General features: G+C 33.3%; 1 long non-coding RNA gene across 2 annotated transcripts in view; it reads right to left on the bottom strand.

The window, feature by feature from the left end:
- LOC142321288 (uncharacterized) overlaps nt 1-21093 on the bottom strand; it is a 42479-nt gene extending 21386 nt beyond the window's left edge. Inside the window, exon 1 of one of the 2 annotated variants that reach the window (XR_012755605.1) lies at nt 20656-21093. This is a non-coding gene — a long non-coding RNA (uncharacterized LOC142321288). The remainder of the gene's footprint in view (nt 1-20655) is intronic. The other variant, XR_012755590.1, reaches the window with a different exon arrangement.
- Between the last annotated feature and the right edge of the window lie 3702 nt (nt 21094-24795).

The raw sequence follows: 24795 nt of genomic DNA, 5'->3' as shown, positions 1-24795 counted from the left end.
AAATATTACACACCAGTTTGTATAATCTATCTATGCTTCCTCAGCTGCATTGCACAGTAATTCTACAGGAATTCATTCATCTATTCCAGGAGCCTTTCTGCCATTCAAATCTTTTAATGCTCTCTTAAATTCAGATCTCAGTATTGTTTCTCTCCTTTCATCCTCTTCGACTTCCTCTTCTTCCTCTATAACACCATTTTCAAACTCATTTCCCCCGTATAACTCTTCATTATATTACACCCATCTATCCACCTTTCCTTTCATATTATAAATCTGTGTACCATCTTTGTTTAACACATTATTAGATTTTAATTTATATACTACAAAATTATCCTTAACTTTCCTGTATGCTTCGTCTAGTTTACCAATGATCATTTCTCTTTCCACTTCTGAACACTTTTCTTTAATCCACTTTTCTTTCGCTGTTTGCACTTCTGTTTATAGTATTTCTTAGTTGTCGATAGTTCCTTTTACTTTCTTCATCATTACCATTCTTATATTTTCTATGTTCGGTCCATCAGCTGCAATATATCCTCTCATATCCGAGGTTTTCTACCAGTTCTCTTTGTTCCACCTAAATTCAATTCTGCTGATTTAAGAATTTCCTTTTTAACATTCTCCCATTCTTCTCCTACATTTTCTACCTATCTTTTTTACTCAGACCTCTTGCGATGTTCTCCTCAAAAATCTTCTTTACCTCCTCTTCTTCAGACTTTTCAAAATTCCACCAATTCATCTGACACCTTTTCTTCAGGTTTTTAAACCCCAATCTACATTTCATTATCACTAAATTATGGTCGCTATCAATTTCTGCTCCAGGATAAGCTTTTCAGTCGACAAGTTGATTTCTAAATCTTTGCTTAACCATGATATAATCTTATCTGATACCTTGCAGCATTATCTGGCTTTTCCATGTGTGTATTCTTCTATTATGATTTTTAAATTGGGTGTTGGCAATTACTAAATTATACTTTGTGCAAAATTCTAATAAGTCAGTCTCCTCTTTCATTTCTTTTGCCCAGCCCATATTCACCCACAATATTTCCTTCCTCGCCTTTTCCAATGCTTGCATTCCAATTTCTAGCTATTATTAAATTTTCATCCCCTTTTACGTGTGTAATTGCTTCATCAATTTCTTCTTATACGCACACTACCTCATCATCATCATCATCATGAGCATTTGGTAGGCATATAGACGTTAACAACCATGGTCGACCTAGGTTTTGATTTTATGCTTATTACAATGATTCTGTCAGTATACATTTTGAAATACCTTACTCTCTTCCCTATCTTCTTGTTCATTACAAAATCTACTCCTGCCTGCCCTTTATTTGAAGCTGTGTTAATTATTCTAAAAATCATCTGACCAAAAGTCGTTCTCCTCTTCCCACCAAACCTCACTAATTCATATTACATCTACATTTAATCTATCTATCTTCTTCTTTAAATTTTCTAACCTACCAACCTTTTTTAGACTTCTAACATTCCACGCTGCAATTCGTAGATGACCAGGAACATTCCATGCTCCTGTTTTTTTTATTTTCTGATGACCCCTTCCTTAGCAGTCCCCATCCAGAGATCCAAACAGAGTTCTAATTTACCTCTGAAATATTTTACCAAGGAAGGTGCCTCCATCTTTGTTACTACAGAGTTACATTTTCTTCTAAATAAAGCAGCTGTAGTTTCCCATTGCTTTCAGCTGTAGCAGGAGTAGCATAACATTGTATATAATGTATTATTATTTACTGATCAGAATACAAGATTTAATTAACTAATTTAAATAAACACTCTTAGATGCCAAAGGCAATAACATCCTGGAACTTAAAAGCCAAGAAGAAAAATGGTCTGTCATTAACGGTGAAGCTTTATGGCCTAAGCCACACTGCTGGATTGATTGTGTGGCAATCTGTTGATTCATTCAACTACAGTCAACAAAGTCGATTTTTTGTTAGGTAGATCCTACCATCGGCTAAATTCATGCTTGTGACCATAACAGTACACAGACATCGCCCGTATCAGTAATCGCGCAGCTAAAAGATGAATTGTCAGCGGCAGATCAGTCTACTCTTAAAAGGAGATTCTGTCCCAGACTTCTTTTAACTTTATTTTACCAATTATAAAGCCAAATTTAATATTTTAAATCGATGCGATACGTACATTTGACTAGGGAGTAAGAGCCCCCTATGTACTCTATTATTTATTTTATATTTATTTTTTTTTTTTGTCTTCAGTCATTTGACTGGTTTGATGCAGCTCTCCAAGATTCCCTATCTAGTGCTCGTCGTTTCATTTCGGTATACCCCCTGCATCCTACATCTCTAACAATTTGTTTTATACCTAAATATAATTTTTAAATGTTTAGCTTTAACAGTAAAATGACTGTTAACTAAGATTACAATCTGCAAGGGTTTAAAGACCAGACTGCGGATCTATATGCCATCATTAGGTAGCCAAAAGAAATAACAGAAGAAATATTAGTTAAAAAAAGATTGAATTATTAAATGTTATCTCCCTCACCTAAAGTTGAAATCGATTTGTTTACGTCACTCAAATGAAAGGCAAAATTCTGTTCATACATTTTGTAAATTAAGCATAGTAAAAGATCTTTGTTCATTAAAGCAGAATATTTTTTTTATTTTCTATAATAAAAAAATAATTGATTGATCTGTGTTTTTCTTTTGTTGCAAAATCCAGAAATTAATATATATATATATATATATATATATATATAATATGGCAAATTTCATCAATACACAGGACCAAAATACTGTTTAAATTTTTATCTCGAACCGATCAGAATAGATTATGTAATTTTAAATTTCTATGTTTGAGTTCATTTCTCAAAGTACTTTCAGAACTTTTATTCTGTTAATCTATATATTGGTTACATTCATTGTAATTTTCCTCATATTATATAAGCCTTTTTTTAATTTTTTTTTTTTCAAAAATGTATTCATAATCGATTGTTAGAACTGAAGTAATATACTAGTTTTGTTATGAACAATCGTGTCATATATGTTTTTTTTTTCACTCAATTCTTTCTGTATTCTCCTGAAGACGGTTGTAACAGGTGAAAACCTTTTCTATATATTTTATTGATAAAAGATTGTAGATCGTTATTATTATAATAAATTTAGTTTTTTGTTTTTGTTTTTTTACAGGGAAAAAGGATGGATATCAGATGTGGAAGAAATTTATAAATCATAAAGATTTATTATAAATTTGTAATATTATAGCAATGTATAAGTTTTTTTTTTACTGATATATGTTATATGCCTGTAATCTGATAATGTATCATAGACATAAATATTGTTAGACTGTTCTTATCAAGGTTTTCCCACGGTTTCCCTTGATACAATGGGGCAAATGCCGGAACAGTTCATTTAGTTTTCCGTGGAATTTTGTGATATTCTTATTCACACTTAAAGTAATAAAAATAAATATTATTTATTTATAATTTTATTTTTGTAATTTTTTTTATTACCTGCTTAATGCCGAATTAATGTAGCCCTGTATCATTAAAAGTTGAAATTTAACTCAAATACTTTTTACTAACTTTACTTCGTACAAGGAAGTAAAAAGGATTAATTTTCTATTAGCTAGATGACGCTCCGTCATATGACGTCATATGTCAGCAACCGTGTCAGTGCTGCATTAAACATCGGTTTTTAAAAAAAAAGTGGAATGGAACGGGAGGGCCGATCGCATGGTCATCAAGGAGCCTAAACCTCACTAGATTTCTTTTTGAGAGGACATGTAAAAATCATTGTTCGGAGAAAATCTGCGACATCAACCATCTATGGGAGAGGGTTGTTGCAGTGCGGCAGTAGCATACATTACACTCGACATGCTATCGAGTATGTGGGAAGAGCTGGATTACCGTGTAAACACTTGCAGGGGAACGAATGGTGCACATATCGAAGTGCTCCATGGAATTAACACCATGAAAAACTTCAGAATCTACCCTTTCAGGATAGACACTAATGTACAGTAAGTTATACTACCTTAAACTTAATGCTGTTTAAATCATACTTGAAACCAAAGACTTCTTTTATAAACAATCTGTATGTATATTTATTTGTGAGTAAAATCATACTTCTATGGTTTGCATAATTTTTCCATATGCAACAGACATCCGTAGATGGATTTAACTTACGAGGGATATCTCTAAAGTAAAGACCGCTCGGAAATTTCTCTCCTTAAGGTAGGCGAACCGTGTCGTTCATGGCCTCGCTAGTAATGCACTCACTGCACTGTTGTCTGTAAGTTGTAGCGTTGTAGTATCTTTGATTACGTGTGAGTTATTACGTTATAAAATGAATAGGAAAATTGATGTTGCCGCCCACTGTGAAATACGTGGAGCCGTACATTTTTTAAACGATCAAAACGTTAAGCCGGCTGAAATTCATAGGCAGTTGGTTGCTGTGTACGGTGATAATGTAATAAATGAAAGAAACGTCCGAAAATGGTGTGAAAGGTTTAGAAATAATAGAATAATGTGCACGATGAAGAATGTTCGAGGAGGCCCTCGATGATCACAGACAACTTGTTGAAACGCGTCGATGATGAAATCGGAAAAGATCGTCGCTCAACGATTTCAATCATTAACCCCTCAAGAAGATAATATATTTCTTCAATTAAAAGTTTAGATTTCATTCAAATAGTTTTAAAAATTTAATTTTGTTTGTTAGCGAGTCTTGTCTGGCAAAAAATTTTACTTTAATTTTTAACAGTTTGGTAAAATTTAGCCAAACTGTGTATCCAAATTAAAGAGTAAATGTAATGGTTTTCATTTTCTTTATAAAAATCTGAAGTGAAAAATGAAAAGAAATTGGTCTCAGAACTGTATTTTTTGTAGTTTATGAGAAATCACGAGTTAAAAGACAAAAGATATGTTTGTTGCCCACATTATGCTTCTGTTACTTAACTATTTAAGATCAATTATCTATTTAAAAAACAATTAAATGATTTTGTTCTACAGAAAAAATATTACTGTGTTCATAAATTTTTATACTAATTAAAATGTAAAAAAACCGCAATTTTCCGTGTCCTATTCATTGTGTAAACAAAAACACAATCTCAAATAATTTTCACTAACGCATTCTCAATTGTGAATTATTTTATACTTATACATTTATATTTGGTTCCTTCATTTATTTATCTCAATATTATTTTATCTGTTTTTATATTTTAAATAATTAATATGGACTTAAATCACACCTAATTTTATTTTGTAATCGATAATGAAATTTGTCATGCTGTTCTGATTAAGGTTTCACCACGGTTTCCCTTGATCCATCCAAGTAAATGCTGGGATAATTCCTTATTTATTAATGAAATAGCATATTTGTGCATTCCTGAGTATTATATACTCTTATACAATATATTATTCTGCACTAATCAATGCTTCGCTCCGCCGATGGCGGTCCTGATTGTGACCTGGTAATGCCGCGCGAGACTACATGATGGGACCCCGAGTGGTGTTGCGGGGTTTGTCCCCGGCTCCTACGCGGAACGGAATGAGGTTACGTTCCCATGACCTAATTTAGTCGACTTATTTGGGTGCAAGGTCTGAATTTCTATGTTACGTAAAATATAATTTTGATTGGTGCGAGTGTAGCACTGATTTAACTTTCAACTCGTTCGTTTTCTGAGGCATTCACAGTCTCAAACGGTCTGTCAAACTTTGACTAGGCGGGGGATCCGCGCTTCCGCGGTTTCGGTTAGTTAGTTTAAGGGAATCATGTTAGATTGGATGTGAAGATGTCCGTTTAAATACAAAATTTGATTTATATTTTACTGATGCAAATGTCTGTCCGGATGAGGCCTACAGCGAAGGTAATAAGCTGAGTTATTTAATCACCGAAGCAAATGTCTACCGAGGCATTTGCATCGGTGGCATCCCAACGAGTCCAGGCTTATTACTGAGATGTAAAAAGTCAGAGGGCGATAGACGACTCCCGTTAAAGCCCAACAGGTCAAGGAACGGTGGGGGTGGCGACCGGAACGTCACTAGGCGAGTGTCTTCCCCTAAGGGGTTGGGACGATGCAAATGTCTGCCGAGGCATTTACATCGGTGGCATCCCGGCCGAGGCCTGGCTGATGACTGTGAGATGTAATCAGTTAAGAGGATCTAAAGACGACCTCCGGTAAAGCCCCTCAAGGCTCGGAACGGAAGGGATGGTGTAGCGACCGGTTACGTCACAAGGTTACCTCCTACGGGGTTACCCATTCCCCACGGGTTAAGCTTCCCCCTACGGGGTTGGGATGCACTAATCAGAATAAAACACATTATTTAATTAAATCTCAAAAACAAAATGTATACAGATATCTTTTACTTTCATGTCTAATTGAAAGTAGAACTTTAGGTGACAGAACAATCAGATGTCAAACATATGTCAGATGTCAGAACAAACATATGTTCGAAAAGGCTTCTTGTCGAGTTACGGCTAGCATAGCTTTCGCTCGGATTTCAGTTCCCCGGTGAAATGAGGTCATACTGAAATTTTTAAGGCGTTATGTAAGGGATAAACTTGATGGTTTCTTATGTTTTATGACCTGAAAAATTGAATAAAACAAAACCCAGAACTGTCATTCCCTGTTTTTATGACATCCAGCGTAGGACAGAAAAGTTCAGTAACGAAAAACACGTTTTTTAGGTTTGAAGTAGAATAACTTTGTTAAACAAATTTGCAGAGTTTAATTTTGAGAAAATCATTGTAATATACTTTATGGAAAAAAAATTAACAGAAAAACTTTAAGGATTTGTAAAAAAATTAAAATAAAGTTTTTTTAGTTTTTTTTTTTTTAGTAAAATATATTTAAACCTTTGAAAAATTAAAATACTTTTAATTTACTTTAAAAAACAAATATTCATTGTGGTTTATATTTTTCCAATTTAAAATAAATGTTTGAAAATTCATCGGAAACCAACTGGAATCGAAAACCGGGGAAACAGGGAAAAATCGAAAAAGGGAAGAAGGGGAAAAGGAAACGGAAAGGGAAAAGTGAAAAAATGAAAGATGCAGGGGGAAATGGAAATGGGGAAGATGAAGGGAAAAGGGAAAGTAAGGGAAAGAGAAACTGAAGAAGGAAAGGGAAACGGGAAAAAACGGGAAGGGAGAGCGAAGCGTGCCATGACACTCTGATCGTGACGGGAAGCGCAAGTAACCTTAGAGTACGGGCGAAGCCGCGATGGGATGCTAGATTTGGGATTGTAATAAATTGTTTGTTTATCTTAAATTGTTATATTAAAAAAGCATTGCGATTGAAGCTACATCTATATTGTGGACGAAGTCGCGACGGGGTACGCTAGTACTCGATTTATATTTTTTTGTAATATATGTTTTATATTTGTAAAAAATGTTCCAAGTGATCATATTGAGCGTCATCTGAATTTTCGTCAGACGTCACAAGAACGTTGACAACAACGTTTTACACATTGTTGTCAACGAAATGCCGTTGACAAATAGAAATCGATGGATTTCTAATGCATGTTCGCCTTCAGTTCATCGATAGTATGGGTGTTTGATTCATAAACCGTATTCTTCAAGTTGCTGCGAAAGAAAAAATCACAACTAAACAACGCGAGGAATCCGAAGACCACCAAATCAACAGTTCTCTGCTGACGGTTCTTTCTGTAAAACAGCAAGAACTACTACAAGTGAATAGTTTGGTATGTAACAAGTTACTCCGTCTTGTTGAAAGAAGGCGTACTATTTTTCACGATCTGTTAATTGAATGTACAATTATTTTTAAATTGTACGGTACACTTCTGTATTGACAGTCCGGTTAAAAAAAAATATCGGCCTCTATATACGATTATCAGAAACAGCACATCATACACCGATTTTCTCAAAGTGAAGTGGACGCTCAAACATTCGGTGAGGATTTTTAGCCACCCGATACCTTGTATTTTGCGAATTAACACGTCCTGATAAATGAATCCGTGCCTCTTCTGACATGAAATACAACTTCGGATCTAACTATTCATCGACTATATTTTTGAGAAATCAGTCGCAACAATTAAGACATTTCCGTTTGTCCGTTGTACAGTTTGACTGTTTGCATTTTTTTACGCGATAAAGTTTTAAATTTAAGTTATGAAGAATCTTACGGCAATATGTGTATTTTACACAATCTTGCTGCGATAATTTACTCTATAGATTTTTTTGGACCGGCAGATATTGTTCTTTGAATACGGGCTATGGCCTCTAGAGTCCTGACAAAAGGTGGTTGACTATTTGGTTTTGAGTTTGAAACCAACTCCGCTGTGCGCCAATTTTTAACCTAAGTTTTCGCTTACCAACAATCTTTAATAGTAATGTTCGAGCGCTTTCAGATTATTAATCCATCCTCAGGAACAATAAAGTGTTATATATTATAATTATTTACTTCACATATCATTAATTATACTAAATTGAATTTAAAAAAGTAATAATTTTATTATTAATAATAGTAAAAAGTAATTTAATTATTAATAACGTTGCTAATTACATAATTGTTATTCTCATTAGTAACAACATTTCTGTTGTACATTTTATAAAATGTTTGGACCGTCTCGTGATAAGGTAGCAAATTTTCATGAGATGACTAAACCTATTTCATTTACAGTGAGTCAAATCATACTGTCTTGCTTTGAAGTGTTTTAATAAAATGCTAATCTTGCATCATCGTTATCATTTGTTACGTTTATGTATATATACCCTTTCTAAAATATAATACTATGTTTTGTGATTACTTGAAAAGTATACTGAAATGGGCTGTCAGATTTTGTAATGTACCGGTAATTGTGATTCGTGTAAATTGTTTAGTAAATTAAAAATTCTGATGTTTTCGTGAATATATTTACGAATGCGTAACATTTGCTAATAAGTAAACGTTATTTAATATTTTAATAAAAATTAAAAAGCAAAAATTATAATTATGTAGTAATAGATTTCTTCCTTAGTGCGCGCGCCCGCGCGTGTGTGTGTGCGAACGCTTCCATTACTGATGAAGACATGTACACACATAATTTTAACAAGATGGAACATTAGATTTGATTAAATAGTAGAAAGCTTCAACCCCTTGTGAACCGCTGGTATATTCAATCTAGTTTTGAAGGTACAGTTTTATTTATTGTAATACATCATTTGTGCTAGATTTTAAAAATTCAGATTATAATTAAAGCGAAATGTTTAATCATAAATAAATGTAAATAAAATAAATTTCTTATAGTAATAAATGCTTTAATAATAAAAAAGTAATTCAATAGCCAATAATAAAATAATACAATAATTTATAAAATTGTATCAGTCATACGGTGATAGAGATAGACTATTTTGCGAAGAGAAATTTTAAGAGGTAATTATTTTTTTGTTTAATTTTTTGTGGTAGCAGCAAGCTTCAAGTGAAAAGATTTGTCAGTCTGTGACTAATGCGAGAATGGTGTGAGGCTAACAAACAAAACTGCGTAGTTGTCTTCCGTTGAGTCTGATTGGCTACCGTTGGACAGTACTTGTCACGCGGTGGTACAATTCAAATACTACCCCCCTAAACGTAACGGTCATTATTGCTGTGCAAGTAAACGTTAGACGTATGGACGTTCGATATAATTAAATTAAATCAAGATTTGTCGACTATTTTATATTTATTACATTTTATTTAAAATAATAATTAATCTCCCTTAATTTTAATAAATATATTAAAAATATTATGATAAAGTTTATTCGTTTTTTAAAGTAATTTATATAAAAAAAAGATTCTAATGACATAATAACAAATAAAATGTTTCCAGTTTTATTTTCAATTCGACCCAGTAGTGCCATAAGCCTGTGTATTCCCAGGAATATACAGGCTTATGGCACTCGTAGCTACGTGTGCTTCATATCACTTAACATTTAGAAATCTACCGATGCAGCTGCAACCTTGTACAGAATAATTATTCAGTTCTACATAGATACGTCGAGTAAAGTTCTATTGCAGTACTCGTTCGATACACTTCATCGTCCTATTTAATTCATTAACATATACGCAAAATGTTAAAAGTTAATTATTTACAGTTAATATATATACCAGTTGTATAATGTTAATTGTAAAATTAAAGTTCATGTTTGATTTTTTAATAATTATTAACCTTTGATTGTAAAAAAATCTTTTACGGTAAATTAGAATTCAATAAGTTATTAATAAAATAAAATTTTATGTACTTATCAATTTAAAAAAGAAGTGAATATGTAATTTAATAGTCGCACAAGTATGTCATGTAGTGTCCACATCAGATTTTTTTCTTTAATAGTTTACTTCACAAGAACAATTGATCCAACTCTGACAAACTACTAAAGTTCAAGCTTCTACGATAATAGAGATACCTGGATAAATTTCTAATTAAAATCATTCTCTAAAAGTTTAATTAAAATATTGGTAAAAGGATTGTTCAAATCACGTCAGTGGTTGTTGAGTTAAAAAGATAACTGCACACGCGCGCACCCATAACACACACACACACACACACACACGATTTATTACCCATTTAACAAAGTTATTGTACATAAAACATAAAATCAGGGTTTTTTATCCCATTTTATTAATTTTCACACAGGTTACTTAAAACCTGCTGCAGATACGGTTGTAGGACTTATTTTAAATAATAACTAATAAGAAATGATCCGCAACTGAAAAAAAATAATATTTTAGAGAAAAAACAGAGAAAAGATTAAAGAAATGATTGATTATGTTGGCTTTTTTTAATAATTCAAATGGAAGATATCTTGAAGGAAAATTGTATTTTTATTTTTACTAGGAAGAATATGACCGAATTAAGTACTATGAAGCAACTACAAACTAGCGTAGAAAAAAACATTACCGTTAAAAAAAAAAGGAAGTGAAACCGCAAGAGAACCGATCAGACATAAATCAGTCGACATAAAAGCAATGAGTCATCTCTTATTACAGTAGACAAAATAGCGACAGCTGTCCAGTATATAAAAACACAAGCATTGAAATTTCGTATCTCTTATACAACAGTCAGACGTTTTAATATATATCTATATCTGTGTAGAGAGAGACTGAGTGAGAGCGCGCTCTGCTACATAAACGATTTGTTATGAATAACTAACATATCTGTTCATATTCTTCCCTTTCGGTTTTTGACTATGCGATCTAATTGTGCGTCCATTATCTTTCAATATATACACACGCACACCCATAGGACAAAGCAAATAAAATGTTTAGACTGCAGAATTAAAGGAAAGAACTATTACAATTATTTTAATACTACATTATTTATACGAATACGTGTCCCTGATTAAATGTTTGCATTTCCAAGCATATAACGTAGAAGGGAAACAAGGGCTTTTAAAATATTAAAAGCTGATAATTTTTATTACATTTAATAGAGGAAATAGAAAGAGACAAAATTTCAGCTTGCATAACGATGCAAAAGCGTACTGCCGGGTTATTTGTCTCCTACAACTCGATTGTTTGTCAACGGAATTTTACAAATGAGGTGTCATTATGTTCAGAATAAAATGCTTAATAAATTTTGTAATAAGTAAAAATTTTATCAAATAATTACAAAGATACTGAAGCATAAAAAATGTCTTAATTTTTTATTTCGTTTTCAAAATTTTTTATTTTGTAAAATAAAAAATTATATTTTCTAAATTTAATTAAAGTAGGTTTACCCGCTACTGAGAAATAATTTTTTTGTTGAAAATCACAAAATGGTGTCCAGAAGGAAAACAAAACAAAGTAGGACTTATGTCGATATGAACTTTTTTGCACATTTTGGTGTCCTGAATCAGTTTCTGGAGCGAATACGTCGTACGTGAAAAGTTGAGTTTTTTACATTCGTTACTTTAGCATGGTGAGGACGAGATTAGGAAAAAAATAATTACGTACTTTGTAGTAAAATATCATTTAAATATTTTACATACATAGCAAGAAACTTAAATTCTTTACTGTTGAAGAATATACATAACAGCAAAAAAATATAATTAACCTCAGTTCTATATATATTGACGTCTTTTTCGTTTGTTCCCGATTTCAGATATATATTTGAGTCTTTAACTAGCAGACCCGGCAATGCTTCGCTAGTGCCAGATTTGAGTGTATATATATATATATATATATATATATATATATATATATATATATATATAGAGAGAGAGAGAGAGAGAGAGAGAGAGTTTAAATGAACACAATTGAAAATTTGATAAAAAGATTAAAAAACTGAACATTACGGAACTTCACAAATTTTACCTTTCACTTATTTTCCTTACCCTTTTCCCTTTCCAACTTCTCCCTTTCACCCTTCTCCCTCAACCCTCTCCCAGTTTCCTTTTTACCCTTTCCCGTTTTTCCCTTTTCTCTTTCCACCTTTTCCCCGTTTTCCATTTTTCCCGTTGGCCCGCGCGTAAATCGGTCCATTCCAGTTTTTTGGTCTTTAGCAGACACGCATACGAACATGCCTTATATATATATAGATAAAAAGGTCTGTTCGTGTATTTGTTTCGTAAATATCTCGACACCGGCCCCAGCTAGCGGGTATAGTTTTTGCAAAAATATTTCTTTTCACGTAACTAATATTCATATTCTGAATATGAACTAAATCGGTCAATAATTATAATTTTTCTAAATATCTCAACCCCAGCGCCATCTAGCGGGTCCATTTTTTGTAGAGATACTTCTTTCCATGTGAGTAACACATATTCTGAACATGAGGCAAATCGGACCATAAATACAATTTTTCAAAATATCTCGACGCCAGCGCCAGCTAGCGGGTCCAAACAAATTCAGAAACCTTCCCTGGCATGCGTCTAACCATTCCCCAAAGTTTCATTGCTATCGGATGAACGGTTTAGGATGCCATAAGAGACATACAGACAGACAAACATTAATTTTTATATATATAGATAGGCGTACAAGGAAGTCATACGGTGCCCATGTCAGATTTTTTTTATTTATGCGATTGTTTTTCTTCGTAAAATAATATACTATAACCAAAAAGTAGGCACCAGAATGTACCGATCACTAGCGCGAAAATTCCTATTCGTTAGTATCTTTTTCTACAGTTAAATTTCTAATCTAACTTTCGTTATATCAATATTCATCATTCAAGATAATTAATTTTTACAAAAGAGGTAATCAATTTTGGAAACCTAATAATCTCATCCCAAACCAATTTGGTTTCAGGAAAAGTATAGGGACAAGGGAAGCAATTTTAGGCCTCAGATTAATAGTAGAAGGAAGATTAAAGAAAAACAAACCGACATACTTGGCGTTTATAGACCTAGAAAAGGCTTTCGATAACGTAGACTGGAATAAAATGTTCAGCATTTTAAAAAAATTAGGGTTCAAATACAGAGATAGAAGAACAATTGCTAACATGTACAGGAACCAAACAGCAACAATAACAATTGAAGAACATAAGAAAGAAGCCCTAATAAGAAAGGGAGTCCGACAAGGATGTTCCCTATCTCCATTACTTTTTAATCTTTACATGGAACTAGCAGTTAATGATGTTAAAGAACAATTTAGATTCGGAGTAACAGTACAAGGTGAAAAGATAAAGATGCTACGATTTGCTGATGATATAGTAATTCTAGCCGAGAGTAAAAAGGATTTAGAAGAAACAATGAACGGCATAGATGAAGTCCTACGCAAGAACTATCGCGTGAAAATAAACAAGAACAAAACAAAAGTAATGAAATGTAGTAGAAATAACAATGATGGACCGCTGAATGTGAAAATAGAAGGAGAAAAGATTATGGAGGTAGAAGAATTTTGTTATTTGGGAAGTAGAATTACTAAAGATGGACGAAGCAGGAGCGATATAAAATGCCGAATAGCACAAGCTAAACGAGCCTTCAGTAAGAAATATAATTTGTTTACATCAAAAATTAATTTAAATGTCAGGAAAAGATTTTTGAAAGTATACGTTTGGAGTGTCGCTTTATATGGAAGTGAAACTTGGACAATCGGAGTATCTGAGAAGAAAAGATTAGAAGCTTTTGAAATGCGGTGCTATAGGAGAATGTTAAAAATCAGATGGGTGGATAAAGTGACAAATGAAGAGGTATTGCGGCAAATAGATGAAGAAAGAAGCATTTGGAAAAATATAGTTAAAAGAAGAGACAGACTTATAGGCCACATACTAAGGGCATCCTGGAATAGTCGCTTTAATATTGGAAGGACAGGTAGAAGGGAAAAATTGTGTAGGCAGGCCACGTTTGGAGTATGTAAAACAAATTGTTGGGGATGTAGGATGTAGAGGGTATACTGAAATGAAACGACTAGCACTAGATAGGGAATCTTGGAGAGCTGCATCAAACCAGTCAAATGACTGAAGACAAAAAAAAAATAATCTCATTCCGACTGCGACCCGCCCGGAGGGCCGGCTAGTAATATAATAAAAATGTATATCATTAATTAAAATATTATAGTTCAATTTTTAAGAAAACGATAAACTAATTAAGTAAATATTATTAATAAAATACTTGTAAACATAACGGCATACGTCAGTTTTATTGAGATAAATCTCAGTAGAGACTGAAATATTTTTATTCTTTCATTTAATTTATAGATACATATTTATTAACTTAGCAAAACCAATTCTTTTGTTATTGTATTTGCTCAAATTCCACACTGTACTAATTATATCAATGACAAAAGTATAAAAATAGTTTACCACCAAGAGTATAGAATTCAATAATGTTTCTAACTTATCCCTATTGTTATTTCATAATAGCGCTTTCGAGGGTTTTCTTCAAATCGGTTAATAAAACTTTTTCTTTTTAAAAAATCACACATTAAACTTAAAACATTAAAATTGTAAAGATATAAAAATATGTAATCATAAAAATGTAAAATATTAAATTTTTTTGTTGTGTGGCTGGCCACACATACAGTACGGTACTTAAACTTGGTGGTAAACTGTTTTTATACTTTTGTCTTTGATTATATATATACAATTTGAGACATTTGATACCTAGAGATAACATAAAACTTAATTATCTTATCAATTATAAAACTTCTTATACAAAAAATTATAGTTAACTGACATACCGTTATGTTTCTCTCAGCCTCCCTACCCCCTCTCAAAATAATAAAAATATAATATTTTATTATTCAATAAAATATAATAGTAGTATAAATTACTTAATTTTATTGCCATGTGGTGGTAGTGGCCGTCGATAACAACCAGATTGATTCGTGTTCTTTAATTAAAATGTCATCGATCAGCACTTTTATGAACTAACAGAACATCAAGGTATAGACTTGGCACCGGTGGATAGAAATGCTGAAGAACGCAAATAAGACCACTACAACGCCGAACCAGCTGGATAATGATGATACCTTCTTAAAACTAAAGTTCAAATCATGGTTTGCTGTTTTTATTATTATCCTAAGCTATCTATTTTCGTGAAACACCGTGAAAATAATTGTCAATATAAAAAAACATAGTGAATTTATTCTGTACCGATTAAAATAATGAAAATTGAAATTTATATTTATAATAATCGTACATAAAGAAACAAAAGCGGTAAAAAATACAAACTTTTTATTATATACTTTTTAATAAATTCCAATATTCTGTTTTCTGATTTCATTCACCGATTTTGAGCTTACGCCGATTCAAACAAAACACACAATAAAAACATAATAATGTTGCTGAAGCACATAGATGATGACTGAAGTTCGCTTAGACTCTAAGCGAACTTTCTTATTATTATTCTTCTTATAATCCTCTAAGCCTTAGAGGATAATAAGAAACAGGATGGACTATACCCCCTTAATATAATATATATTAAAAGATTACAAGAAACTAATTAACCTTTATTATTAAAAATAATTTTAATATTATTTTCAAGCAACCTATTAAATAAACTAATTTGCATAATTAGGAGACGGCTCTACGAGGCTAGGAACAGGACTTTATGAGGAATTCTTGCTTTGAGGAAGTAACGGCCACGCGATGCTTGACGACGCCGTGATCAAGGGGATTTTTATTTATTTATTTATATATTTTTTTTATTACTTTGTTTTACAGGAGAAGTAGGATAAGGTGCACTCATGTATGTGTGACGGAATGTTATAATTAAAAATAAAAAGGGTCGAAGCGTGGCGACATGTAGGGCCAGGGAGGTAGTCTTTTTGCCTAGAGTGTTCGGGTCCGCCCACATTCAAGAGTGGTGGGCTCGGAACTCCCCGATGATGGCATAAAGAAGCCTTAAGGTATGAGTGGGTCGCGAAGTGAAAGATGTGCGAAACGTACATCTGGAACTGTTGGATTAGGGACAGGATGGGTAGCTCCTTAGCGGAAGGACAAAGCGGCTATCCGGAAGAGGAATGTCGGTGTATCCTAGTGAAGTTGGGGAGACCCAGGTGGGAAGCCCCAGAAGGGGGCTAGCTAGGGTGGGCAGACTGCTGCCACGACACTCCGAGGTGATTGTGTTTTGCTTAATGGCGAGGATCGGGTGCATGGGGATGTTTAAAAAATAAAAAAAATAAATTTGCGTAAATTAAATTTAAAAAAAAGGGTTTTAAATAATGTAAAATAATCTCTTAAATTTAATAATTTTACTGTAAAATTTTAGTTCAATTAATAAAATTAAATTAATGTGGCCAAATTGAGCTTTTATTTTATATTATTAAGATTAAAATAAATTAAAAAATTAAATGTAAATTTATTTCTAAAAAGAAAAATTAAATGAACAGTCTAAATATTAAAAAATTAAATATCACAAGCATAACCGGACGTCAAACTGAGAATATTTTATTCGACACTACTCTCCTTTCGCGATTATTATTTTCATACTGTTTACTATAATAAAATTAATATTATTAACGCATACTTTATTAATCTGTTTTATTTTATACATATATTAAAATAATTCAAGCTAAATATGTAATACTGTGCAAAATTAATAGAAATATATAAATTATTTAGTGTACAAAAAGAACGGATACAGACGAACTTCAGATACAACTCGCCCTCGCTGTTAACAATATATACGAGTAACAGTTAAACAAAAAAAAAAAAAAAATTCCTTTCGGCACGCCGGAAGGCGGAGGTAGATTTCATCGGTGCTAAGTAGGGGATAAAAAAGATTTCCACCGTAAAGTTAAGAAAAACTTCAAATTTACTCAATACGACAATGGTAGCGTGTGGAAAAATATTACACATGTTTAGCATACGACAAGCCCCATCTTCTTACAATTCCAATCATATTTTGGTCATCCCTTACCGGAAGGGTTGATCATATCAAAAATTGTTTCATAAAAAAGTTTTAGGTAATATTTAGAGGACTAACGATTACTTTAAACAGATTCGATACTGTGCCTATTAAGGGAGGTATGATTTTGTTTGTTTTCGAAACCCCATTTTTTCTACCCCCTGGGGCATGATTGATGATATCAAAAACCTTTACTTACATAAATTTTAGCCTCTTATGCAAAGAATAGTAGGAACTTTAAAAGAATAAGAAATTACTTAATAGGAAAGTTATAGCGATATTTTTTTCGAAAAAAGCCCCCATATCCACCGTGGTCTGATTTTTTCCAATAATGAACTCGACAGAGATTTTTGGTTGTTATATGTTATATATCAATTTGAAAGTGATTGGCGCAAAATTAGGACAGTTATAGGATCCACAAGAAAATTAAATACATATATATATATATATATAGATACAGATATAAATGCATATATAAACTTTTGAACTGACGGTGGTTTTGGGGTCTGGAGGAGAAACGTGAAGATATGTCGAAATTTTCCAGAAATCGAATCATGGTACCCATTACAATAGATAGCTTTCTTATGAAATCTACCTAACAGTATGTATGTGTGTGTGTATTGCGCGCGCCCTCCATGTTCTTTAATTACGCAACAAACTCAAAACTTAAAATATTTTTTGTATTACACGAATCAATTCTTTTGATTTCATTGACCCAAAAATTGTACGGGAAGAGTACATTTTTTAGAGAAAATTTACTGCATTAGAAATTGTAAGGTCAATTGATACATACGCTCAACACGTAATATATTACAATGGCAACAGAACACAATTTTCTCGTTATTTTTTTATTACTACCGTTATGGTTGACAAAAAAGTACATTTCATTTTACTTATCAGATTAAATGTATCACGTGCCTGACTTATATCCGAAAGGTTCTGGATTCGAATCCCGTTAATTTTTTACGTACCAAAATCTTTATCTACTTCAATGTCATATTTAAAAATAAGCAAACAATAATTATAAGTTTGGGCATGAGATGTAGGCGTTAAACGAAAAAATAAATACAAAATTATATAATATAAAAAAAGAAATGCGTTAAACAGCGTAATCCAGTCAGTTTTTCCTTTTTCACTGGACGGAAATACATTCGAATAAGAAACTGAGAGGTCGGTTGTATAAAATCAGTGATTATTTTACTAACTGTATTTTTACAACGTAAAAATTAAAATAAACAAAAAAGTTATTAAGTATGATTTTTTTTTTTAATTTTTAACACTATACATAAAACGACAAATATGATATAAGTTCATTAATAGTAAGTACAACCGTATTGTCAAATGGAGAATATAACATAGATTTAAAATATTTTACGATTTTTTTTTTTTTTTTTTTTTTTTTTTTTATAAATAATAGTAAAATTATAATATATTGATTCGTTAATAAATTTAAAAAAATTGAAAAAAAAATTTTACCGTAAAAATAATTTTTTTTTTTTTTCACTTCCTTACCGGTTAGCTTGGATGTTCTACGTATTGTTGAATAAGTCAAACGAAACGCAGCAAATTATATGATGCCAAATTTGGCGGGAACGGGGCCAAGGGTGAAGGAAAAGTCAGATTAAATGGCAACATAGGACCTGTCAGTCACTAAATGTTTAAACTGTGTTTTATGATGAATACAAGCTTCCTATTAAGAATAGATTCTCTGTATATCAACCGAAGCGAACCGGTGTCTTAAATAATTTTGAAATAATTTTCAGTTTCAGTAAATCTTATTATCTCTTAATAAATAATACATTAATTAAATTATTTATTTATTTGTACACTCACACACGCGCGCACAATTTTAATTATATATATATTGAAATATATTATTACTATATTTTCCGACGCTTTTATAAATTATCGGTAAATATTTTTTAAACGTTACGAATAAAATTTTAAATATTTTAACGCTCGCTCCGAATGTTTCTCCGAAAGAAAAAATTAATCTTCATGTAATTTATGAGTAATTTCTGTTTAAATTTTTACTTATGTGTAGTTAATGAGATGAACTGTGACTGATAAGATCCCGAATGATGCCGGGATTCGAACCCAGGATTATGGTATATCCAGTCTGTTAAATTACCAACCGATCGATCTAAGGAAGTTCATTAAATTTTTATTAAAAATCATTTTCCTCTAAAAGAATAATCAACTATACATTTTCAACAATTTTATGATTTTTTTTTTTTAATTAACTTAAAAAAAAGATAAATTAAATATGGAAAATGTTAAATATAAAAGCTCATAATGAATTATTGTCATATATATCTCATTGTACTGTTTTCGAATAATTTGTGCTTTAAATATTATGTATGTGTAATCAGATGTTACATGATAATATCAAGCTCTTACCGGGAGTCGAACTCGGAACCTTACGTAAATTATAAAGTATTGGTTGCTCTTCTGCAAACTAACTACCGATGCTTTATCCTCTCTTACAATTAATTTTTATTAAATAGATATGTTAAAAAAATACTATATATGTTAAAAACTACAGCCAGTAAATTAATAAAAATATTTTTTACAAATTTATTAAAATGTTGCTTTTATTTGCTGCTTTCTTTCCTAGCAAATTTTTTTTTTTTTTTTTTTGTTATTCCTGAGAATAAATTCATTTATGAATATTTAACGACAAGAACTAAGATCGGTGAACAAATGGTAAGTTATTTGGGAGATGAACCCAGGAGCTCCAATAAATTAATATATTTTTGATAACGATACCGCTGCGAATTTTTACCTTGCTTAGTAAGCTTCATTCTCGTTACCCAAATTAAAACTTGTTAATATATCAAAAATGAAATGTCTTAAATTCCATGTGTAAAAACTCTTTCTTTTTATTAAGAAATAAACTTTGCTTATATCAGTACAGTAAATTTGATATACAATATATTTTACTTCCCTTGTTAATTAATGGTCAAATAACCAAATATTTAATTTGTTTCGTTTTATTTGTTTATTTTATCGATAATGTTTCGCTCTATTTAGATACATTATTAATTTATTTTGTAAAAATAAATGAGTGTAAATTGGATTCTAACATTTTTAATCTAATAAATATTTTAAAAATGGAATGTTCGAGTAAATACAATGACAGGTAGTTTATTGTTTAAATAACGAACGTAATAAAGACGGTTTTCGGGTGTAATATGGCACTCAATAATCTCAAAGGGAATAAAATCTTTTGTGTGAAATTTTATTTACGGTACCTTGAAGTACAATTACTTTATAGTGAAGTACGTTTCTCTTCAGTAATCTAATCTTTCTACGAAAGAATTTCTGTTAAAAAGATTGTTTAATTTACTCGTATTTTATTTGAATAACACAAACAAAGAATAAAACAACTGCAAATTATTATTTCAAAAATTGTAAGAAAGTAAATAAAACTCACCTTAATCACTAATAACGAATATCTAAATAAAAAGATGTAAATTGGAAGACATTACAACTGGATTAGGTTACGTTAAGCAACAGCGTTCTCTCGAAACGTTAATTGTAGTGCTTATTGAGTATCTATGTATATTTTACCGCCAATAACTATAACACAAGACTGGTAGCTGTATTTCATATGTTATTCTCTGTTTACACTTGCTTCTGCTTTACCCCCACTACGACAACGATCGTCACCGGTAGACATCTTTAACACCACTACATCTAAACAACAAAATTATCATGAAAAATAATTCCATCTAAAATTTTGGTTCGCAAACTATTTCATTCACCGTCAATTTTCTTTTACAATGGATCATCCATTATATGCTGTCTAATATTAAATTATTTTTGTTATTTTTACTTCTTATACGAAGTAAAGAAAGTATTGTGATCGCGAAAAATGTTAGTCTTCAGATTTCAACGGAAATATCCATTTTGATCATCCCTGAATCCATTTTGACCAGTTCGGCGTGACGTCTGTACGAGTATGTATGTATGTATGTCGCATAACTCAAAAACGATTAGCCGTAGGATGTTGAAATTTTGGATTTAGCACTGTTGTAACCTACAGTTGTGCACATCCCTTTTTGATTGCAAATTAAAACTAAAATTTTAATTAATGAAATATTTTGATCTTAAAATGAAGGCTTCATCTCCTTTTGTTTTTTTCATCTTTTCTTTTCTTTTCTTTAATTTAAATATATTGATTTAATAATTATTAACCCGTGATAGTAAACAAAAATTTTTACAATACGTAATAATTCAACGATAATAAAAAAAATTATTAGCGAAATAAAATTTTATGTACTTTTAAAAATGTGTAAATGTAATAATAGGCATTACATATGTGTATATGTAAAATAGATGTTGGTGAAACATCTTATTTAATATTAACTAAAATTATAATTTAAAATCGTATTATTTTTGGATTTTCTAGTTTAATTTCTGTTTAATTTTACTTAATTATTGTGGAATTTCTGTTTAATTTTATCTATATTAAAGTTAACTACTGAGTGATTGGAAAATAGACATTTATAAGAACAACATATACACCGAGGCATACATACCCGATGTTTAATAAATTGCAAAAAATTTCTATATTTTACTTCATTACTCCTCTGATATTGTCGGGCAATATTCTCCCTAAGTCGGAGTTGATCATCATTTCGTTTAATTGTTTTTTGTTGCCATTCATTTAATCGTCCTTTCATTTGATATAATTCTTCTACTCTTAATTTGTGTACACGTTCTCTAATTTTCAAATTTTTTCTCTATATTCATCATCCTCTTAATTTATTATTTCCTTGGTCTTAACGTTTTCTTCCCCTTCATATTCATCTTCTTGTAGTTTTTGAGATACATTTCTTCATGTTATTTTTCTTTTTCCTGTATGATTTTCATTTTTGATTATTCACCAAATAATCCAATAATAAAAAATGAATATTTTACACTGTTAGGTAGAAATTAACATTTGTAACCATACAGGAGTTCACTAAACGGAATAGTTTAATTATTATAAACTTTTGTTTATACGACACTCCAGAAATCTAAAACTTTTGTTAATCAGCAACTCATAAAGATACGAATAATAGTTATCTAGTAATACGAGAAATAAAAGGACTTTTACTCTATCATAATATTTCATGTAAAATTGTTGAATTAATTATTGTATAAATATTTGATGTTAATAAAAACTAATATTTCAGCAGATGTCCACTTTATTAATGAAATGGAGGATCGTATCTCACTTTCAAATGAAATTAATTAAATGAAGTGCAGCAAAAAATGTATATATGTAATTTAATAGGCGTACAAGGAAGTCATGTAGTGTCCATCAGATTTTTAAAATTTATTATTAAGCTTGCGGAACTTATACTTACATAAAATATTAAAGAGAATAAATTTTCACTTTAACTATGAGGAACCAGCCTCATGCGTTAATTGCAAGGGGCCTCACCCGGCCAATTACCGGGGCTGCCCTTATTATAAGGAGCAGGTCAATAGGGTCAAGGGTATTAAAAAGCCCGCGACTGTTGACGGCCGCAGCTGGGCCCGTGTTGCCGGTGGGGGAATATCAGCCCCCAAACCGGAGGTGCCGGCACCTGTGGCCAAGGCGGTGGTGAAAAAAGGGGAGGTACCCTCCCCAACACCCGCCAAGCCAAAACCGGCGGCGACCACCAAGAAGGTGGTAAAACAAAAGGCGGCGACAAAGCCGGCCCCGGCGAAGAAGGCCAAGCCTTCCTCGACGGGAAAGGCAAAGCCTGCTCCGGCTGGGAAGGCCAAGCAGGCTGTTAAAAACACCGCGGCCCCTGTGGCCCCGCGCCCCACCAAAAGGGCGGCCGCGCCAAAAGGCACCCCCAGCGGCAATCCGAAACCGGCTACCCCGTTGGAGACCACTGGCAGGGACTTCCTGTCGCAGATGACAGTGAAGGATATCCTGCCAGATATCATGATGGTTTTGCCACGCCTGCTCCAGGCAAAATCTCTCAAGGACTGTATTCAGTCCTTAATAGAGTGCCTCATGACTGTACTGTCCAGGTATGGTTAGGCCCACCCTCAGACTCTTGCAGTGGAACGCCAACTCAGTAGTAGGCCGGAAGGAGGAACTATGCCGTCTGGCCGAGGATCTACTGATAGACGTGATACTGTTGTCTGAGACGTGCTTGAACCCAAACAAGCAACTGACCCTTCGGAACTATTTTACATATAGGACGGATAGGCCAGTTCGACCCGGATCTCACTCCTCTGGAGGAACTGCGGTTTTAGTCCACAGACGCCACATGCATACGCGCGTTGTTCTTCATACAAACGTGATGGAGCAAACGTGTGTGCATGTGGAGCATCTGGGCACGGTGTATCGGCTGGTTTCGGCTTATAGCAAGCCGAACGACGCGGTAACCGGCGCAGATCTGGATGCCGTGCTGGAAAATTGGGATGGGCCCATGATACTCATGGGCGACCTCAATGCCAAACACGTGTCATGGAACAGCAATCTGACAAATCCAAATGGCAGATTGCTGTACGAAAGGGCGAGAGCCCGCCGCTTGGTCGTCGTAGGCCCTGAGGTGCCCACGTTCGTGCATCGCTCAGGCAGATCTAGGCCTGACGTGCTGGATATCGCAGTCATGAAGGGGGGTACCCTCCCATTCATGATTGAAACGATAGAAGACCTCAGCTCGGACCATTCCCCTGTCCTGTTGGAACTAGGTCAGGCAGGGGGTGGCCGAGATCCCCCGCCTATACCCCGAAGGTCAGTTAACTGGAAAAGGTTCTACGAAACCCTCCAGCGGGAGTACAGGCCGGTAAATCCTGAGCTCCTGAACACCCCGGAGGAAATCGACGACACTGTCGGGCGCGTCACGTCGTCAATGACCGAGGCCCTGGCAGGCAGCTCATCGGCCAAGACTCGAGCAGTTGTTCGAAACGACCTCCCTCCTCATATCTCCGAAGCCATAACGGAGAAACGACGATTGAGGAGGAGATATCGAATCACCCTGTCCCCCGCTGATAAGCGGGCCTTTTATAATCAAACGGACAGGGTAAAACAACTACTAAAAAGCCATCGAGAGGATTCGTGGAACGAATACCTCGCCTCGGTCTCTGACGACATCTCCTCGGTGTTCAGGTTGAACAGGAGACTGCGAGAAGGGAAGAAGCCTCGCCATCCGGTTGTGGGGCAGCGAGGTTTTCTTGCATACTCGGAGGCGGAGAGGGCCGAGGTATTCGCCGATACCTTGGAGGAGCAGTTCACTCCAAACCCCCCTCCCTCCCCGAACGACGAGCACACAACCGAGGTGGAATCCTTTCTTGTAGATTATTTCTCACAGGTGGAGGACGCCCCTCTAGAGATTGACCAAGTCACTGAAGCGGAAGTTTCCGCAGCCATTAAGGCCACAAGCCCCGACAAGGCCCCGGGTGTCGACGGGATCAGCGCCCGTGCATTCCGGAACATACCGGCCTCCGTGATTACGGCAATTTCGGTGATATTCACGTCCATTTTGTACGTTGGATATTTCCCGAATTGTTGGAAAACGGCCAAAGTCGTATGTTTACCCAAACCGGGGAAAAGTTTACTTTTCCCACGGAATTATAGGCCAAT

Source organism: Lycorma delicatula, chromosome 1 (genome assembly GCF_047948215.1).
Source record: "Lycorma delicatula isolate Av1 chromosome 1, ASM4794821v1, whole genome shotgun sequence".
Classification (NCBI taxonomy): Eukaryota; Metazoa; Arthropoda; class Insecta; order Hemiptera; family Fulgoridae; genus Lycorma; species Lycorma delicatula.
The sequence above is the reverse complement of the archived record's forward strand: the minus strand, read 5'-3'. Positions and strand labels throughout refer to the sequence as shown.